The sequence below is a fragment of the Leptinotarsa decemlineata genome, unplaced genomic scaffold, assembly GCF_025532065.1.
Source record: "Leptinotarsa decemlineata unplaced genomic scaffold, Ldec_3_MD MMD2_tig00003192_RagTag_RagTag, whole genome shotgun sequence".
NCBI lineage: Eukaryota > Metazoa > Arthropoda > Insecta > Coleoptera > Chrysomelidae > Leptinotarsa > Leptinotarsa decemlineata.
In genome coordinates this window covers 1,035,294-1,055,750 of record NW_027412582.1, presented here as the reverse complement: position 1 = coordinate 1,055,750, position 20,457 = coordinate 1,035,294, and the positions used below count along the sequence as shown (strand labels likewise).

Here is a 20,457-nt window from a genome sequence, read left to right as displayed (position 1 = left end):
GCGTGACCTAAGCAAACTTACGCTTTTTTTGCATTTCAATTATTATTGTGTATTGTGACACTTAGCGACATCTAGTGGCGAGTAGTGGTACTATGTACTATCTTTTTCAGCTACCCGCTAGGTGGCATTAGGCGTAATTAAATATTTGGAATTACCGCGTTGGTTCGAAAAAGTTCTGGTTCTAGCTAGTGTATGCCAATCACCTCGAGATGGCGGTAATAATTGCATATAAAAAGGCTAGCGGCGCAACTGCGAGTTAGTCTGCGTAGGAAAGGCGAAGGAAGCGAAACTGTCTATTGTGAAATAAAGTAACACCCGTTAATAAAAGTATTTTGATTTGACTTATTGTTTTCATGTGTGATTTGTTAGTATGGAAAAGAAGCAAAAAATCGACAGTGGATGCAGAACGTTCCAAGAAAAATGGAACTTTCAGTATTTTGTGATTGAGTCCAGTAATAAGGCGCTATGTTTGATTTGTAATGAAAACATAGCTGTTCTCAAAGACTATAACATTAAACGACACTATGAATCGAAACATCTTCAAAGTTACTTCAAGTATACAGGAAGTTTGCCGAAGGAAAAATTTGAAGCTTTGAAACGCGGACTCCTCCAAAAAGGTAAATTTATTTAAAAGTGTCAGTTTGTCAGCAAACACCGTGGCTCGGAGGGTGCAAGACATCGCAGAAAATATATCATCTCAACTGTCTGACAAAAATGGACATCATGAGTGGTTTTCTCTAGCATTGGATGAGTCAACGGATGTGTCAGATACTGCTCAGGTGTTGATTTTTATTCGCGGAGTAGATAAAAGCTATGAATTGTATGAAGAACTTCTTGATATTGATAGTATTCACGGCACGACAACTGGGGCAGATATTTTTAGGGGAGTTGAAAATGCCATTAATAAAAAGAACCTTCGATGGAGAAATTTGAAATCTATAACAACTGACGGAGGCAAAAATATGTATGGTAAAAATAAAGGATTGGTTGCACTTGTGTCAAAGGCTGTAGAAAATGATGGTGGTTCAAAACTATTAGTCTCACATTGTCACATTCATCAACAGTCCTTGTGCGGAAAATGTTTGGATATGTCTGAAGTTCTAAAACCAGTCATATCAGTTGTTAACTTCATCAGATCCACTGGGCTGAATCACCGACAATTCCGCGAGTTTATTCAACAGATTGGAGAAAATGATTCACCATATCATACTGCCGTACGCTGGCTTAGTTGCGGAAAAGTCCTTAAGCGCTTTTTTTGAACTTCGAGTAGAGATCGAAATTTTTTTAAATGAGAAGAAGCGCCCTTTTGCCGATTTAGAACATAGTGAATGGATGTGGAAGTTAGCCTTCTATGTCGATTTGACAAATCATATGAACGACCTGAATTTGAGATTGCAAGGAGAAAATCAGCTTCTCCCTGATTTATACACCAATATCAAATCCTTCAGGCAGAAAATAATGCTATTTCAATCGCAATCACGTAAAAATGTTTTACACATTTTGAAACATGTGAAATATTCAGCCACACTACAGAGACTGAATTTCCCGTCAATTTTGCAATCGAAACTTTGAGTGCTTTGAAGATAAATTTTTATACTCGTTTTTCAGATTTTGATGTCATTGCGAACAAAATTAAGCTTTTTCAAAATCCTTTTGATTCTGACATTGAAACTCTGGCTCCGGAAGTCCAAATGGAAATTATTGATTTACGGTGCAGTGATATGCTTAAGAACAAATATCAAAATTCATCGTTGTTGGAATTTTATAAGAGTCTTCCACTGGAACAATTTGATAATTTGCATAAATTTGCTCGTGGGTTGTTTTCTGTTTTTGGTACTACTTACTTGTGTGGGAAAACGTTTTCCAAAATGAAGTACACAAAGAATGTTTACAGATCTCAATTAACCGATGAGCATCTCAAATTTCTTTTGGTAATTGGTACAAGTAAAATTGATCCACAACTACAAAGTATTGTCGGTGGAAAATCACAATTACATAAATCTTATTATTGTTTTTGTTTTACTGTGATTCATTTCAATTATTTGTTAGTTATCAATATGCTTAAACTTAAATACTCAAGTTAAGTTTTCTTTGTCATCATTTCTGTCGTTAAGTTTTACTTTGCAAGTAAATAAAACCGAGTAATTATCATTCTGTGTTTTCTTCTTCAACTTATCACAGCAATAGTAACAACAATTAGGTAATCATTGGCTGTCGCGGGCCAGATTGATGACAGTAAATCATTGGCTGTCGCGGGCCGGATTGATGACACTGGCGGGCCGGATTTGGCCCGCGGGCCGTAGTTTGGAGACCTCCTGATCTAAACCATATCACTAGAGACCTACCTACGATCTCATGCTAAGTAGGCTACGTGAATCGCTATTTTTTTTGCTAATTACTTATTTCGTCGTGTGTGCTCTAGACTCTGTGTCACCTTCGACTGTTTGGTAACTCATTTTAACTTCCCGCTTTGTTGTACAATCCAGTGAAGCTGAAGAAAGAACACTCCAAGAAAGGGCCCTTTCAGAAGCAGGGATTTGTGCGAGGAATCCGGTGAGTTCGCTTCATGCCACAATTCTTACAGTCCACTCTTGTTTTCATTTTTATTATTTTTCAAGTATTTGAAGACGCGACAACATCCCTGACACAAAAGCGCCCAAGCAAGGTTCACACATGCTACAATCCAGCCTCGATGAACTTCGCAAACTTGAAAAAAGTTATAATGCTCGGCTTTTATTCCAGTTTCCCGGAGTTGCTCCTGAGTTTGAACAAAGAATTGTCGAGACAAACACAGAAATAATAAATAACATCCCGAAAACTGCGAACTTGATCAGTTTAGCGTACGGACGAAGTAAACAAAAAAAAAGTTAATCATTCATTTGTCGTAGTATGCGTTGTATTGATGCAGGGGTTGTTGCGGATGACGCCCCCGTTGGAATAGGTTGCCATGGCAACCTAGCTCCTCGCGTTTTCACCCCACACCCTCGCGACTGTCACATATGAACACACACATGCTGCCTTTAGCAATTTCGGTATGAGGTCTCCCATATTAAAGAAACTGCACGGAGGTGCAAATCATTTTTATGTACTCGAGGAATGGAAATTTTGAAAAACGCCTCGACGATAACGCGCGAAAACAAAACGAACTATTATTCATGTGTCTAATCTCTATGGGTTGTCTAGAGACCCGGAAAATGTGTATGAAAGATATTGGGTATCGATCGGCAGGCGAGGGGAGGGTTTACATGTTTTCGGGTATCGCTCCTTTCAAAGCTATCTATCGATTTCATGCCACTTGTATCCATCCATATTGTGATCGGGAGTGTTTGTTTGATTGTCATGGTGTCCATGAATGGAGCACTTAAAAAACTTTTTCGGGCATTGATGAAATACCTATTCGGTATTATTGTGGAAAAATTATACACTTGTTCGCCGGAAATTGAAGCGGAACCAATGAAATGAATGACATCGAAAAGACAGAAACATTAATGAAAAGACCTCTCATTTCGATTAGTGTGCATTATTAATCATAATATTTATTCACACAAAAAATAATTACAGATGCAACATTATTGTGAATAAACAAGAATATATCACGGAAGCAGTATGTACTGTTTGTGTGTTGACGTTTACACCATGAGTAAATACAAACAAATTACTCGAGAGTGCTGTACTGAAATCACTAACAATAAAATCAAGTACACACTCATTATGAGAGTAAAATAAGTATAAGTATTAATGTAGACTACCATACAATACAGGGTATTCCCAAACACATGCTAATATTTAAGGAGGTAATTCTAAGACCCATTTTAAGGAAAAAACGTCCTATGGACGTATGTCCTAAACGCCTTTGTAGACATCTTTGGCATATTTGGTACATATGTTCCATGCCTCAAGGCACATTTTCTGATGTACAATTTTCATAATTTTCTCTGCCAGTGGCGTACGTACGAGTTTTGAAATGTATATTTTTGGCGAAAAAAATACTACGCCACTGCTTTATCTCGAACTAAGAATTATTTTTAAAATCTCCATACATTTTTGAGCACATTTGATTTGCTGGGTTTTCTTTGTCCAACGCATAGTTTTCGCTCAAAAAATTAAAAATCGCTTTACTTAAGGATAAATTCCTTAAAAATCTGATGCGGTATCGTGCATCGACTGAAAGCAAACTAAGAGATCAGATTTGTTGCAAAATAATTGAGGATCTAAAAGGTATTTGTTTGTTGTCAGATGCACTGTTCTCAATTGAAATTACGTCATAACGCAGCACCGCTTAATAATATTTGAAAACATAAATTTAGTTATCCTGGAATGAATGACGTGTAGCAGAATTTATTTACTGCACCCCTTGGAAATATGGAATTTGTCGATATGTGATTTCTTTTAAAGATTGAAAGCAGAAAAAACAGCGTACCCACCATAGCAAAAAAAACGAATTCTCTGTATGTACAAACGTCAGTAGCTAATATTGATGTTGGTTTAAAGTAAGGTGTTGGTGTTAAAAACTGTCACAGCGCGTTTTGATTGATTTTGAAGTGTTATTGAAGTTATTTTGGTAGTCCGCTGTTTTTCTGAATATCAGTAAATATGGTAAATTATACGAATGCGGAAATGGCGCAAATGCATTACGTAAACGGCCTTGCCGATGGTAATGCAACAGAAGCCAGGCGCATTTATCAGGAAAGATATCCTAACCGTGCCTTACCAGATAGCCGAACCTTTTCAAATATTCATCGTCGACTTGGGGAAACTGGTAGTTTCAAGAAAGGGACTCCGGAAGGTAGACCTCGTGTAGTAAGAACTCCTGAAATTGAGGAAGCGGTGCTGCAAGAGATTGAGGAACTTCCTGAGACGAGTACGAGGAAGATCGCTAGAACTCTGGATATTTGTCATCAAATTGTTTGGCGTATTTTGGTTGATTTTTTGTTATAACCATACCATATTTCAAGAGTGCAGGCATAACTCCCCAGAGATTTTCCACAGCGTGTGAACTTCAGGCAGTGGTATCTACAAAGTATTGCACTAAATCCGCAGTTTGAGACACAAATTTTGTTCACAGACGAAGCAAATTTTTTTGGAATGCCATTCAAAATTTTCATAACAATCATGTGTGGGCTGAAGAAAATCCCCATGCAATAACCGAAACCCATTTCCAACACCAATTTTCGGTTAATGTATGGGCAGGAATTATAGGTGATCATCTAATAGGCCCATTTTTTCTGCCAGGACGCCTTGATGGTTGTTATTATTTACACTTTCTCGAAGAAGACTCACCTGGGTTATTGGAAGATGTGCCACTTGCGTTAAGGAATCGAATATGGTACATGCACGATGGCGCCCCTGCTCATTTCAGTGTTATTGTCCGAAACCATTTAAATACAGTTTATCCTAATCGTTGGATAGGTCGCGGAGGACCTCAGCAATGGCCAGCAAGATCCCCCGATCTCAACAGTTTAGATTTTTTTTATGGGGTCACCTTAAAACTCTTGTGTATAAAACTCCCGTTAATACTTTAGAAGATTTAAGAGAGCGAATAGTTGCCTCGTGTGAAACTATACGAAATACGCCGGGAATATTTGAACGGGTGCGTAATTCCATGCGTAGAAGGGCGGAAGCATGCGTACTAAGTGCAGGTGGCCACTTCCAACAATGTTTATAATCAGTTTTGGTATTATTACTATTTAACAAATTTGTGCTATTCGTTTGGACTTACTGTCACAAAATAAAATAAAACTCGTTTTTGTGAAAAATTTTTTTTTGCAGATTATGTTTTCAAATATTATTAGGGAATTGATAATGCGTTATGAAGCAATTTTCAGATTCTCATTCATTTTAGAAGAATTGATCTAATTTCTTAATTTGCTTTCTGTCGATTTGTATTTTTTTGAGTGAAAATCATGCTTCGGACAAAGAAATACCAGGATATCAAATTTTCTCAAAAATAAATGAGGATTTTAAAAATGATTTTATTTCGAAAAGAAAGCATTGACGTAGTACTTTTTCCCCAAAAATATTCAATGCGAAACCCGTAGGGATGCCACTGTTTGAAAAAATACAAATTTGTGTACATCAGAAAATGCGCCTTGAGGCATGGAATATATGTACCGAATATGCCAAAGATGTCTACAAAATTATCTCAGTTATTATTAAAAAACTGATTATTTTTGAAAACTTTGCCACCCTGTATCTCAAAAGTTAAGTCGTTTAGGACATACGTCCATAGAACATTTTTTTCCTAAAATGGGTCTAAGAATTATGTCCTTAAATATTAGCTTGTGTTTAAGGAACACCCTGTATATCTAGTATTTGTAATTTACCTACATTGTTATTTTTCCTATTTATTGAATGCTTGGATAATTCCGAGTATACATATTTTAGCGTTATGAAGTTGGACTGTGACTTAGTCTATCCAATTAAAAAAAAATGTTTTTGTATATTAGGATGCCTGTTTGTGAAATAAATATATTAATATTACTGTTTCAATTTTCAAAACTCCTGTGATTCAATAATTTCAAACAGGGAATTCAAAAATGATTCTAGGAGGTTGCAACCCCGAACCCGTAAAATTTCGACTCCGTGAAAATATGCAATCAAAATGATAAAGCAACAATAAAGTAGGAAAAGGGTAGTCGCTTCTAATATTTCCGCATCAGGTAATGAAATCTCTGTTTGTTTGTTCAATACACTCGAATTCCTTACGCTCGCAATTTATGTATTCTATTCACCGCTACAAGCAAACTAAGCCCATCCGCGCTAAAAAAACCATTGTTAACATCCCTGTCGATAGAAAATCTCTTAGGCACATAGGCCCAGAACTCCTTTGTATTCACTTTTTCCACCAGACCGTGGTTTATGTAATATTTCTCATCGAAGAAAGGGTTGGAAATAATTTTTTGTGGGGTAGGGTCGGCCTTTATAATGCATATTTTTAGGGAAGGCAGCGAGATAATTTATGCGTTGCTTCGTATGCAGATGCGTTCAGGGTCACCTCTACTCAAATTAACAGGGCAAGGGGTAATTTTAATAATACCCCCTCCCAGCGGAATCGAACCACTCCCAATAAACACGTTTATCTTTTCAAATTTCGCTACCGATAGTACTCAGTTGATTTTTACGGCCGATACTTGGATATTTGGTTAATTTCTAGTGGTGTTTTGTTTTTACTTGTGTTCTGCTTGCCACCTGTCGTGAATTTGATATCTTTTTTTGTGGGCCTCGAAAAGGAAGGTGGCCAAACAAAGTTTAATGTGACCCGTCCCAGGTTGGTGTCATAAAAAATGTTTGCTTAAGTTGAAAGGGTGAGTGATATTGAGGAAGTGAAAAAGCATATGGTCATGAAATTAATGAAATTTGAATGCTCAAGAGGTATTTCTTGAGCAAAATAAATAACACTTAGCATACCAACAAATAATTCAAAGTTCCTCGGTTCAAAGTTTTTTTTCCGCTGTGCCGTTCTTCTAAAAATCAACATATCAGTAGTAGCATATGGTCATGAAATTAATGAAATTTGAATGCTCAAGAGGTATTTCTTGAGCAAAATAAATAACACTTAGCATACCAACAAATAATTCAAAGTTCCTCGGTTCAAAGTTTTTTTTCCGCTGTGCCGTTCTTCTAAAAATCAACATATCAGTAGTAGTCTGGGTCACAAGAAATTTTTTCTGGAACTTCTGTCGAAGGGCACCGAAAATTATGATCCAGGGCTTATAGTCTAATCAACAAGTTCAAAAACATGGAAAATAGAGATAAAGGTCCTAAAAATATGAGCGATAGCTCATTCGATTCGGAATCACCTCTAGAAAATTGTTTTCGAAAGATTTTGGTGCAGGTAAAACATTGCAATTGTTATTAACAAAATAAGATTTAAAAAAAATGGTATTTAGTTTTTCGTTAATAACTCAAAAAATATTGATATTCAAACAATTTTGGAAAAAACTTGTTAAAGAGAAGGAAATTTCCAATGAAAAGGTCTCGACTTCCGAAACTCTATCTCCAATATTTATAATTTTAATTTAACATTAAAAATAGGGTTCCGCGCTGCTGTTACGGCATGCCAGCGCTGCCGCTAAAAAATTTTTTTTTTACATAAAATGTCATTTTGAAAATTTGAAAAAAATCTAGTATTTTCTCAATACTTGAATGAATCGAGTCCAGTAGAAAAAAAAGTTTTGTCACCATTTTTCAAAAAGTTATTAAATTGTTAACTAACAAAATTTTTCCCAATCTCCGTTGGCATAAATAATGGGATGGAGGTGTAACTCGAAGCGAAGCAGTAACTCGTCTTGATAATGCCATCTGAGATGATGGCGAAACGTCGACTATCGAATAGTACACAACGGATGAACACCCGGAAAAACAACACATCATATATATATATATATATATATATATATATATATATATATATATATATATATATATTGAAAGGTCAAATTTAGTTGACTGGTTATTATATAACTATAAATTATTTTTGAGTTGGGTATGTCAGTCAATATCTGCGGGCTATGGAAACACTATTTTTTGTTATTCAAGCTTTCGGAAATATATTTTTTTCCTTTATCAAGAATATCTACAAAATAAAAATCATGTGAATATTTTTTTTAGGAGTTAAAATTTTTATTATGAAACAACGATAAAAATAAAATAAAAACAACAATTAAAATTAATTGGCGCTCCGGGGCGATTTCATTGATTCCAGTGGCGCATTTGCTTTTTCAGCTGCAGGAAAACCCGGAAAAACCTGCAGCACCATAACCTCTCTCATAAAACAAAATGTAGGGCTCCAATAAATTCAATGCATCACCAGAACACTTCGTGTTATAATATTCACATATTATTGTATAATATGTGAATATTATACAATAATAGATATGTTACAAAAACTCACCAAAGTCAGTATTAAATATAAAAAAAGGCATATAAATCCATGGTTCACATAAGTAAACATAATGATAATTTAAACATAAAATCAGAAATACAAAATTTAAGTCAAATTTACAATTATATTTTAACTTTTGATAAATAAAATTGAACAAATAATTTCAATATCATATTACTAATAATTTTTCACTTACACTTACATTTAAATCTCACTGTTTGTGTAAATATTATAATAATCACATTTTCTCTGGTGCTGTAACAAAATTTTCAACGTCAAATTTTGCATTTGACTTTTCGTTTTTATGTTTGGATTTATATGCCTTTTTTATATTTTATACTAACTTTGGTGAGTTTTTGTAACATATCTATTGCTGTATAATGTTCACATGATCTTTATTTTGTAGATATTCTTGTAGATAAAACAGTTTAATCTTCCTCTTGAAGATGATCACGACACGAAACACGTGTCGAGGTGTAAAAATAACGATTTGGTATTGGGAAAAAACTCCAGTAATATACATACCTTTTAGACACTAGAATAAACGAAAATCCATGGAAAAAAATTTCCCGTGATTATATTATTAGGTATACTTTAGTTATTCAACTAATTATTACAAGTTTCAAATTTGCAGAATAACCTTGATAATTTTCAAACCAAAACCTTCAAATTTTTTTCACCTCTTGGAGCTTTTCTTGAAAGCCTTCAAAAAAGATTCCTGATGGAAAACTTGAAAAATTTCCACTTGTAATCAATAATCAAAGACGTTAAAAAGAGAAAAATTCAATTGAAACAATTTTTTTACGATATTCAAATTTATTCTTATTCTTATTATTTGAAGTTTTATATTGCTCAAAAACACATTCGTTGATTAATAATTTTTTCTGCTACTGAATATGAATATTAAGGAACGATTTTTTAAAATCATAATTACTATTTCTCGTTCATATTTTGAGAAAAACTTTTTTTTTCCAATTTATATTTTTTTTATTTATTCAATAAACAATTTGTTTTAAAAAAATCTATTTTCACGATATATTTTCTTTAAATATGTACTACCAAGAAAACAAATAGTACCATGTGTCACTTTTTGTGTAAAAAAAATTCTCCATTTTTATTTATTTTTTTAATATCATTTTGTTCCTTTTCAACACAAAAAGTGACACATGGTTGTTTTTGTTTTTTTTGGTAGTATTTGGAAATAATATACCGTGAAAATTAATTTGTTTGGAACAAATTGTTCATTAAATAAATAATAAAAAATATGATTAGAAAAAATTCAGAATATCAAAGAAAAATACAAATTATGATTTAAAAAAAAATCGTTTCTCAATATTCATATTTAGTAGCAAAAAGTCAACAAATGCGTTTTCAGGCAATTGAAAAAAAATTTTTAGAAGCGATTTTATTTTTAAAAATCATAATATTCATCACTGATAAAAGTTCCCCAAAAAATTGTCAAATATCTCATAAACAGTACATTTGTTCATAACAATTTTTGAACGAATAGAGCTAAAAATTAGGGAAAATCATTTTTATGTAACTTTGAATAAGAATACGTATAAATTTGAATATTGGAAAAAAAAATGTTTCTTTGCTTTATTGAATTTTTCACTTTGTAACGCTCTTGGAGAAATGGATATACATATTATATATAAGTAAATATGTTCATATGTCTATTATATAAGTGTTGATAATATTTTTAAACAAGTCTGTTCACAACCATGTTCATACAAAATTTCGACGTTGAACTGTAGTGTATGTTCTAACTTCACTATTTTATATTTCTATATTTACATTTGTATTTATTTTTCACAAGCTTCGTCCACAAGATTTATTCTCAATGACAATAAAGTATATTATTATTATTATTATCGGTCAGCGCGTGCGGGACGCACATTTTAGTGCTATTTTCGCCTCTAAATCAAAATTATAAATATTGGTGATGGAATTTCGGGAGGTGGGGGCTTTTTTTAGGAAGTTTCCTCCCCTTTAAGGATCTTATTTCAAATTTTGAATAACTTCAACATTTTCGGAGATATTTGCAGAAAACCAGACTCCCCTTTTTTTACTATATTGTTTATACCTTCTGCAATTTTTTCGAGCCCCTCTTCAACTTCTTCAGAAAGTTGCTAGAGGTCATTCCGAATCGAATGAGCCCTGAATCATAATTTTCGGTGCCCTCGGACACAAGTTCCAAAAAAAAAGGATCTTGTAACCCAGACTATTGTATTTGTTGCTGTTCTTCGTTCACTCGCTGTGGCTCTCCTACGAAAAACACCCTGCGATACCGTTTCTCAACAAAGAATAACAGGTAAAACTTCGTCCTTTCGACCGTCACATCGCAATCCTGCTGCTCGTCCTTATAATGACCGGCCGCGATCCTCGCAGGCGGCAACTTCGCAAATGAGTAGACACAAAGCAAAGGAGAATCCGGGAAGCGAAGAACGGCGAATGAAAGCGAGAAGACATTCCTGAGCCTTCATCAAGCGACGCCGTGCGCCGATTTGTCGTTAGCCACAGACGGGTGATTAGTAAGAAACGTAGCAGGAGCAGCGTCTGCTCTAAACGGAGGAGCAGGACCTGCCGCAACCGGCATTACCTTGTACGTCTTCAATTAAATTCAGCTTCGAGTTTAAGATTGAGACCCGCCTGTTACGCGCCGGTTTGTTTGGAAGCGTAATGGGTAATGACCTATTAAACTGAGAGCGAAATTGGGTCTCGAGAGAGAGGTGATTGCAGGATGAATGGAGCGGCTGGCGATGCATTCGCGATTATGAGAGTCACGTGGTACGAGTTTTGGTTTCTGTTGGAGAAAGTTGTGATTAACGTGGGAGTTTACACTGTTTTCAACTTCAGACTTGAGCAATAATTATTGAATTTTCAATATTTTATTTTATATAATAATAAGTACATGTATTAAACTGGTATTATACTACCTGTGCTCGAAAGGAAGCTGTTGAAATTTCATGATATTCTAGTCTCAAGTTTGCAAGTTAGTGTGCTGGTATTTCCAAAACAATGGATCGAAAACAATTTCGTGTTTTGGTTTTACACTGCTTCTTGATGGAAAAAAATACCGTTCAGGCTAAGCAATGGCTGGAAACGTGTTATAAGGAATCCGCTCTATCGAGAACAATATTTAGAAGTGGAAAAAAATTGAAACTTTCTATGTTTTTTACCACTTCCATTTGTAACTAACGGTACTGCAGTTTCGTCTTTGTACTCTCATCGGAAAAGCACGTGTTGAATGATAGGTACGGATCATCAGTTAGTAGCTGGCTCAGTTGTTCACAAAATTGCAGCCTTCTATCAGGATCATCTTCATCGAGTTCCTGTACTAATTTAATTTTGTACGGATGAAATTTATAGGCTTTTAATATCCGTATTATGGACGAACGGGAGACACCTGAGGCTGCAGCAAGCTGACGGGTACTTTGAGTATGATCCAATTCAACATGTTCCAAAACAACGACTGCTTCATTTCTGATCGGTTTCCGTGGCTGGTGTTTCACATTACAGACATATCCGGTATCGACAAAGTTTTGGACTAACTCGGCAACGTACGAATCATTCACATTTTTCCCGGGATGACTGTTATTAAAGAGGCGAGCAGTAAGTCTAGCACAACTATTATGTTGATAATGAAGTTTAACAATTTCAACTCGTTCCGGAATGGAATAAACCATTTTTGCAGTAAAGTTGAAATGATTTCAAAAGCGACCGAACTGAATCAATGAACGTTTGCCTAATTCTTTTTGTACACTCATCTGCTGTTGTTATTTGAACCAAAAAACGCACGAGAGAAATTGAGGAATGTGGTAGTGATAAAAATGCCGTTTTTTTTCCGCATTTTCATTAACACCAAAAATATCGAGTGAATGTTCTTGCTTTTTTTATAACTATTCAAGTTAATACAACAAATTAGGTATCATTGGAAAGAGAATTTTGTGCCCTTTCAAATGATATATCACTCGACCCCACTTTCCATTTAAAATTTCAGGGTTGTTACTCACCCTCGCTAAGGGGTTGAAGGCACAGGTAGAAAAATACATCTAAAATGTGTCCCCCTCAAAAGCAAAATTGACCTGTCCAAGCATTTTTGCGTTAAGTTACAAAAAAAGGAGAAAAGCAAGGTGCATACTTTTCGTTGGACCACTCGATATATGGACATCTACAAGAAACAAATCACACAATTAATGAAGAAAATATAAAAATTATTCAAACGTGCAATAAAGGAAGGGAAATGAATTTGTTGGGAGCAGCTATATACAGTATGCAAAAGCCAAATGGAATAAATTCATTATTTCAGTACATATTTCAACAAAATCCCGAAATACGTCAAATTTAAATTATAATTTGACATACTACAACGAAAAAGGGCTACCCCTACTTTCAACCCCCGTCGAATGACAGGATCAACCCCAATTTTTTTTAAATTTGAAGTTTAGGCTTGTGATATATCGTTTGAAAGATCTCTTTATTGTGTATTCAAAAATGTTATCGGTTTCAATTTCATTGCAACAATCAAGGTAAAACAAATTGAGATCATGTGGTTACTGAAATTTGATTAACTACACTCAAAACTTATTGTTATATACTCAAAACTTAGTTCATGTTGAGGTAAGGATAATAACAAAGTAGCAAAAACCATGGCAATATTCTTTTTAGATGGTATCCTTTAAAAAACTGTAAACAATTTCCGTGACAACATTTGTTCAAAACGCCTTGTCAACTTGTTTTGTATGTTACAACATTAGTTGTCAGTATTTCAGTTCAAGTTTAAAATTCGTTAACTTCAATTCTGAAAATGGTTAAATTAATGAAAATGCATTAAATAACAGTTTTACGAATTTTCTTATTAGTCAGTGAGCTATGCTTGGAGAATGGTAGTAAACAAATCTAAAGAAATGAACTTTAAACGTTCAAGCCAGTCACAGTAGGTTGAATGGACTGACGCCTATCAGAAAACAACTACTCCCCTGGGTAATACCACGTTGACAAAACTAAACCTCCAGATTTGAATGAGTTTAAAGAACGAATAACGCTTACGATTAGTTCGGTCACGCCTGATAAGTTGAATAATGTTACAACACAGTTTTATTTGAGATTAGGATGTTGCCAAATATTTTGAACATCTACTTCGTTAACATCCATAGTTCTTTTTCGTATTCTACATTTCATTACGTTTTGCATTGTATTTTTTGAGTATATTTTATCGAATTTCGGTAACCACATGATTATAATTTATTTTATCTTAATTGTTGCAATAAACTTGAAACCTATAACATTTTTAAATAGAGAATGAAGAGACCTTTCAAAGTATATATCACAAACCTATACTTTCTATTTAAAAAATTGGGGGTTGTACCTGTCTATCACAGGGGATTGAAGGTTTGGGTGGTATTTTCACGTTGGAGAATGTCAAATTATAATTTAAATTTGACTTGTTTCGGGATTTTGTTAAAATATGTACAGTAACCGAAATAAGGAGTTTATTCCGTTTGGCTCTTACACACTGTGTGGACATCTACAAGAAACAAATCACAAAGTAAATGAAGAAAACATGAGAATTCTTCATACGTGCAATAAAGAAAGGGAGATGAATTTTTGGAACCATTAGAAATAAATGAATGGTACAAAAATCCCAATTTCAAAATACTTTATTATCAACTAGAACTATGCAGCTTGCCTTCTTTTGAATTTGTAAAGTTTGACATCTAGTTTAGAATCTATTCATCGTGATATATTATAGAAGATAATTACTTATAGTAGTATTGGTATTCATTATTAGGGTACTTATTACAGGTATCTGACCTTATTGATGTATATTCAAATACTTCTCTTGGCTTGATGTATAAGTTACTTGAAAATGGTGTAGTAAACCGAAACCAGTAATAACAAGTCTTCAAATAAACTAATAAAAAAGTTTTTTTTTCAATAAATTGATGGTTGTAGTCTACGTAGTAGGAAATCATAATGAAGAAAAGAAAACTGAAACTGTCTATGTTTTTACCACTTTTATTTGTAACTAGCGTTACTGCAGTTTCGTCCTATACGGGCATTTTCAAACCTATACAATAAACTAACAACGATTCATTATATTAGCCATAGATTTGATCATTTAACAGGTTGTACCCGCAATGTTTATGCTTGTGAATTTCCAAGGATTCCAAATAATTGAGTTTGCAACCCTTCCTTGCATAGTGCAAAATTTCCGTATCGTTTAGATTCGGGAACTTGTGGTTGCAAGCCAAGGAATGGTTCGAAAACGTCGAATCATTTGGTCTGAAGGACCTTTCATGTTCAGCATACCGTTTTTGGAAATTTCGACCACATAGTCTCACATAAACATTATTACATTCCGGACACATAAGCTTATGAACTCCAGATTTTTCCAACTTAACTATTTTATATTTGGCATTGAAAAGGAAATCAGATAACCTAGCATGTGGTCTGAATGCCACTACCAGATTGTTTTTCCTGAAGAAACCCTCAATTATCTATTAAAATGACATTTTTGGGTTTGTTGTTTTCAGTTCTGATTGATTGACTTTATATGGCCCGTTAATGGGATTTCTGTTTTGTAACAAAGTAAATTTTTGATATTTGTCTATATTAAACTGCAGTCGATTTATATCACACCAGCAAACAAAGTTAGATGAATCGTACTGTAATAATTCTGTATTAGTTGAGTCATGAATAACTTTAAACATCTTCAGGTCACCAGCAAACAAAAGAAATTCACTATAAAGAATACATCTTTCAAGTCATTACCGAATAGGTTGAAAAGCAATGGCCCTTAATGAGAACACTGTGGTACACCCGATGCAACTGTGATTGAGGAAGATACTGAGTTACCATATTTTAAAAATTGTACTCTGCAGGCTAGATAATTTTCAATCCATTTCAGAATGTTTTCTTGAATACCCAAAGTGTTTAGTTTATGCAACAACAAATTGTGATTTACTCGGTCAAATGCCTTTGAAAAATCTGTGTAAATAGAATCCACCTGGTGTCTATTTTCAAAGGCATTTATTATACAGTTTTGATAAATTAGCAGAATTAAGCTGGTACATCTACCACGACTGAATCCATGTTGTTGATTGATGGGATAATGTCTACATCCCATGTTAGCTTTTTTGTAATTAGGATTTGTAATTGATACCCAACTAAAATTTGATAAACATATTGACTATATTTCGAAAAAAAATAGGATTCATGAGACGTATAACTTCATCTTTATCTCAGTCTAGTCGGATAACAGTGTACAATATTATGATATTGCCTCATTTCAACTATTGCAGTTCTATAATTTACACGAACATATCTAATTATGACAGACGGCAAATTCTACAAAATAAAGCAATGCGTATTCTTCTTGGTTGCAACAGTTACACGAATATAAAATCGATGTTAGATATCCTCAACTGGCTTAGTGTGAAACAAAATCATTATATTCAAACAATGACTTTCATTTTCAAAATGATAAATAATTTACTGCCCAATTATTTACAGTTTTAATTGATTCCTGTGAACAATATCCATGATCGAAAAACACGAACTGCAAGTAATATGAATTTCTATATAAAACCAACTTCTAAAAATAGTTCGAGGAAATCTGTCTTTTTCAAAGGTATTGTTGAATCCAATCTACTTCCTCGTGAAATCAAAGAATCTTCGTCCATAAAATTGTTTAAAACAAAATTGAAAGAATATATGACAAATTGAACATTCTAATTGTGTATGTGTATGTATATGTATGTGTGTGTATATGTTTATATGTATGTATATGTGTATATATGTACAAAATAGGTGGTCACTGATGTGGGTTCATTATGATATTATTTTGTGTATACAGTATACTGTATACAGTGTGTCCAAGATAAGGATCCTAAGCATGGGAATCTCAGTACCTGTTGGAGATACAGCTTAGGGTAAATTAGGAAAAAGTTGTGTTCTTTGAAGCTTATTTACATGCCGTTTAGAAACTTGAAGAATGTTCATGGCCTGCTGAGATATTTGGGAAAAACGAGAATTTGACAATATCAATTTTATTTTTTTCTGACTTTATTTGAAAAGATACCAAAAAACGAATAACACTTTTTCATTGACACTTTTAAGGTACTATACGATGGTATTTTTAGATTTTATATCCGACGTTTCGTTTTCAAGAAACCATCATCAACTTTATTTTTTTATATGACCCGAAACAAAAGTACACCCTGTATCTGATTCCATTTTTTATTACAAATCCAACGATGTATCACATGCCATTGTTTTCTTTTTAGTTTGAAGGAAAATTACATTTTTTCTATTTTTAAAAAAATATTTAAGTAGGCGTTGCAAACAAATGCTTTGACGTAAATACCTGTCACCGAGCCTGTCAAATATTATTTAATTACACGATAAAATGGTAATTGTCGTTGTTAATAGCCTGTTTGTCGAGTTGTTGTTTTTAGAGTTATTGTTACTGTTGTCGTTATTATTGTTTATTGTTGAATAGATAATATTGTGTTATTATCGTCGAATATGCCGGTGAGCATTATAGCCATGAAGAAAAGTTTGACATGCTAACGTGCTACATTTTGTGCCACAAAAATACTGTAAATACAGCAGCAATGTATCTTAATACATATCCAGAAAGAAAGCAGCCATGTAAGTCCATTTTCTTAGAGCTGGCTCGAAATTTAAAAGAATATGGTTCATTTAAAAAGCCTGTTTTATCTCGAAAAAAGGAATCTTCAGAAGAAGCCCAAAATAATGTTTTACAAGCAGTTGTTGAGAACCCTGAAATATCAACTAGGCAAATCGAAAATAATGTAGGAGTAGCCAAATCCACAGCTCAATTTATTTTGCGTAAAAATAGATATCACCCCTATAAATTTAGGATTTGCCAAGGACTTAAACCAGGGATTTCGAACGGCGCCGAAATTTTTGCGAATGGTATACACGCGCGTGTGAAGAAGATTATAATTTCCCTTCAAAAATAATATGGTCCGACGAAAGTATGGTCACTAATAATGGTATCTTCAACCGCCGCAATACACATTAATGGGCTCAGCAAAATCCGCGTGTTAAGAAAATATCAAGACATCAAGAACGTTTTGGGTTTAATATGTGGTGTGCAATTTTAGGAACTAAAATACTAGGTCCGTTTTTTTACTATAATTCTTTGACCGCCGAACGATACCATCATTTATTGCAAAACTATGTAGAAGACTGTTTAGATAATTTACCTCTGGCACAGGTCAATAACTGTTGGTTTCAACAAGATGGTGCTCCTGCATATAATTCTAGACAAGTTCGAGAGTATCTTCCGCAGCGATTTCCTGGAAGGTGGATTGGAACCTTTAGTGAAGTGTCTTGGCCAGCGCGATCCCATGACTTAACTCCTCTGGACTTCTTCATATGGGGTTTTGTTAAAAACCGGGTTTACCAACATTCTTTTGAAACTTAACAGCAGTTACGAGAATGTGTAACTGTCGCATTTAACAGTATTACACCAGAGATGTTACGTGATGTTTTAAGTTCTACAGTTAGAAGATCATACTTATGTTTGGAAAATAACGGAAACCTGTTTGAACACCTCCTTTGAATTGAATAAAAAATGCGTTAATTTCTTTGTTGTTTTCATTACTTTAAAAAAATCATTATTAACCTACTTAAAAATACATTTTAAAAATAGAAAAAATGCAATTTTCCCTTAAACTAAAAAGAAAACAATGGCATGTGTTACATCGTTGAATTCGTAATGAAAATGGAATCAGATACAGGGTGTACTTTTTTTTCGGGCTATTTAAAAAAATAAAGTTGATGATGGTTTTTTGAAAACGAAACGTCGGATATAAAAACTAAAAATACCATCGTGTAGTACTTTGAAAGTGCCAATGAAAAAGTGTTATTCGTTTTTTGATATCTTTTCAAATAAAGTCAGAAAAAAATAAAATTGATATTGTCAAATTCTCGTTTTTCCCAAATATCTCAGCAGGCCATGAAAATTCTTCGAATTTCTAAACGGCATGTAAATAAGCTTCAAAGAACACAACTTTTTCCTAATTTAACCTAAGCTGTATCTCCAACAGGTACTGAGATTCCCATGCTTAGGATCCTTATCTTGGACACACTGTATTTATTTATATGGTAATTTATATGTATATATAGATCTGTGTAAAAATTTTAGCATGTTCCCTACTATTCTTTTATTTTCCATATTTTCTTTATACATTGTAATCTGATTACCCGATGATGAATAAAGCATTCGTTCATTCATAGATTATATCCTAATCGAGAACTTCTTAAACACTAAATTCATTCTCTTCATTTTCCGCCAGGTGTCTATTTTTCGTGAAACTACCACCCCCATCTTTGCGTCAACCCGAAACTAGGGAGCGAAGTAACAACCGCCATTTTTCTATACATGACCGGGGTCACTGAACGGTCTAATCACCGTTCCACCGAAATCCACCCCACACCCCCAGCTAGCCATACTTCAAATTCTCAATTTACACCCTACCCTCTGCTACAATGCAGTTTGACGGTGTATGAAAGTGCTGCTTCTGTTCGGGAGATATGGATTGATTGGGTATGGAAACCATCATTTCGAATGTCTGGCAGCGGACTTTCGATAACAAGTGAAGGGAAAAGACCCAGTTCGATAGTTAAGTTACTATAGGGCGAATAGAGTAAGAATTCATGGAAATGACTGTCAAGGGATTGTTAAATCCGGTTATATTTCTGGAGTATTGCTTTTTATACAGTGCGGAAACCACATTTTCTCAAGGAATAGATTTTAAAAAAATCTTTTGCGTGTCAACTCCATCAACATCTTTGTAATGGGGAGGAGTGATGAGTTGTATTTGTCTTAAGAGTTTTTAAATTCTCAATATGAACCATCTTACAACTGGGCTGAATAATCCCGGGTCTAAAAAGAAAACACGTTGTTTTTGTTCGAAATTGGCTTCATTAATTTACGTTATCTCCACACTTTTGTGTGGCACTTTTGAAGCCACACAAAAGTGGTATTTCAATACCACTTTTGAAGAATGATTCATCTTTTCACTATAAAAACACACTTTTGTCTATTTTCCACGACAGTTCTATATTTGTTGACTAGTTTCGGTCATTACACCATTTTCAAAACTAACTGATTACATTCAAATCTGAGTAATTTACACCTTCCTTGCCTATGCCTGGAATATCGATGAACATAAAAACAAAACTTTCAATATAATGTAGGTTTTGGCAACTGGGTTACAGGTTCAGGAGAGGACTATTGTTTAGATCAAATTTTTCGTTGAGAGACAGGATGAAATCCCACTTTTCATAATCAAGGCGTGTTTAGAAAATATTATTGAACCTGAATAAATTGATAGATGTAGCCGTTACTATGTGGTAGGAAATCATAATGAAGAAAGTAGAAATTAAACTTTCTATGTTTCTTACCACTTTTATTTGTAACTAACGTTACAAACGCATACATTTTGAAACGCATACCATAAAGTACTACTACCACGGGCAACAACTAGTATGATATAAACTGATTCAAATCCCTGAAAGAACAAATAAAATTA

General features: G+C 34.0%; 1 long non-coding RNA gene across 2 annotated transcripts in view; it reads left to right on the top strand.

Moving 5' to 3' along the window:
• The first annotated feature begins 7,111 nt into the window (after window positions 1-7,111).
• Window positions 7,112-20,457, top strand: part of LOC141483217 (uncharacterized) — a 72,453-nt gene continuing 59,107 nt past the window's right edge. For both annotated transcript variants that reach the window (XR_012465966.1, XR_012465965.1), the window contains exon 1: window positions 7,112-7,304. This is a non-coding gene — a long non-coding RNA (uncharacterized lncRNA). The remainder of the gene's footprint in view (window positions 7,305-20,457) is intronic.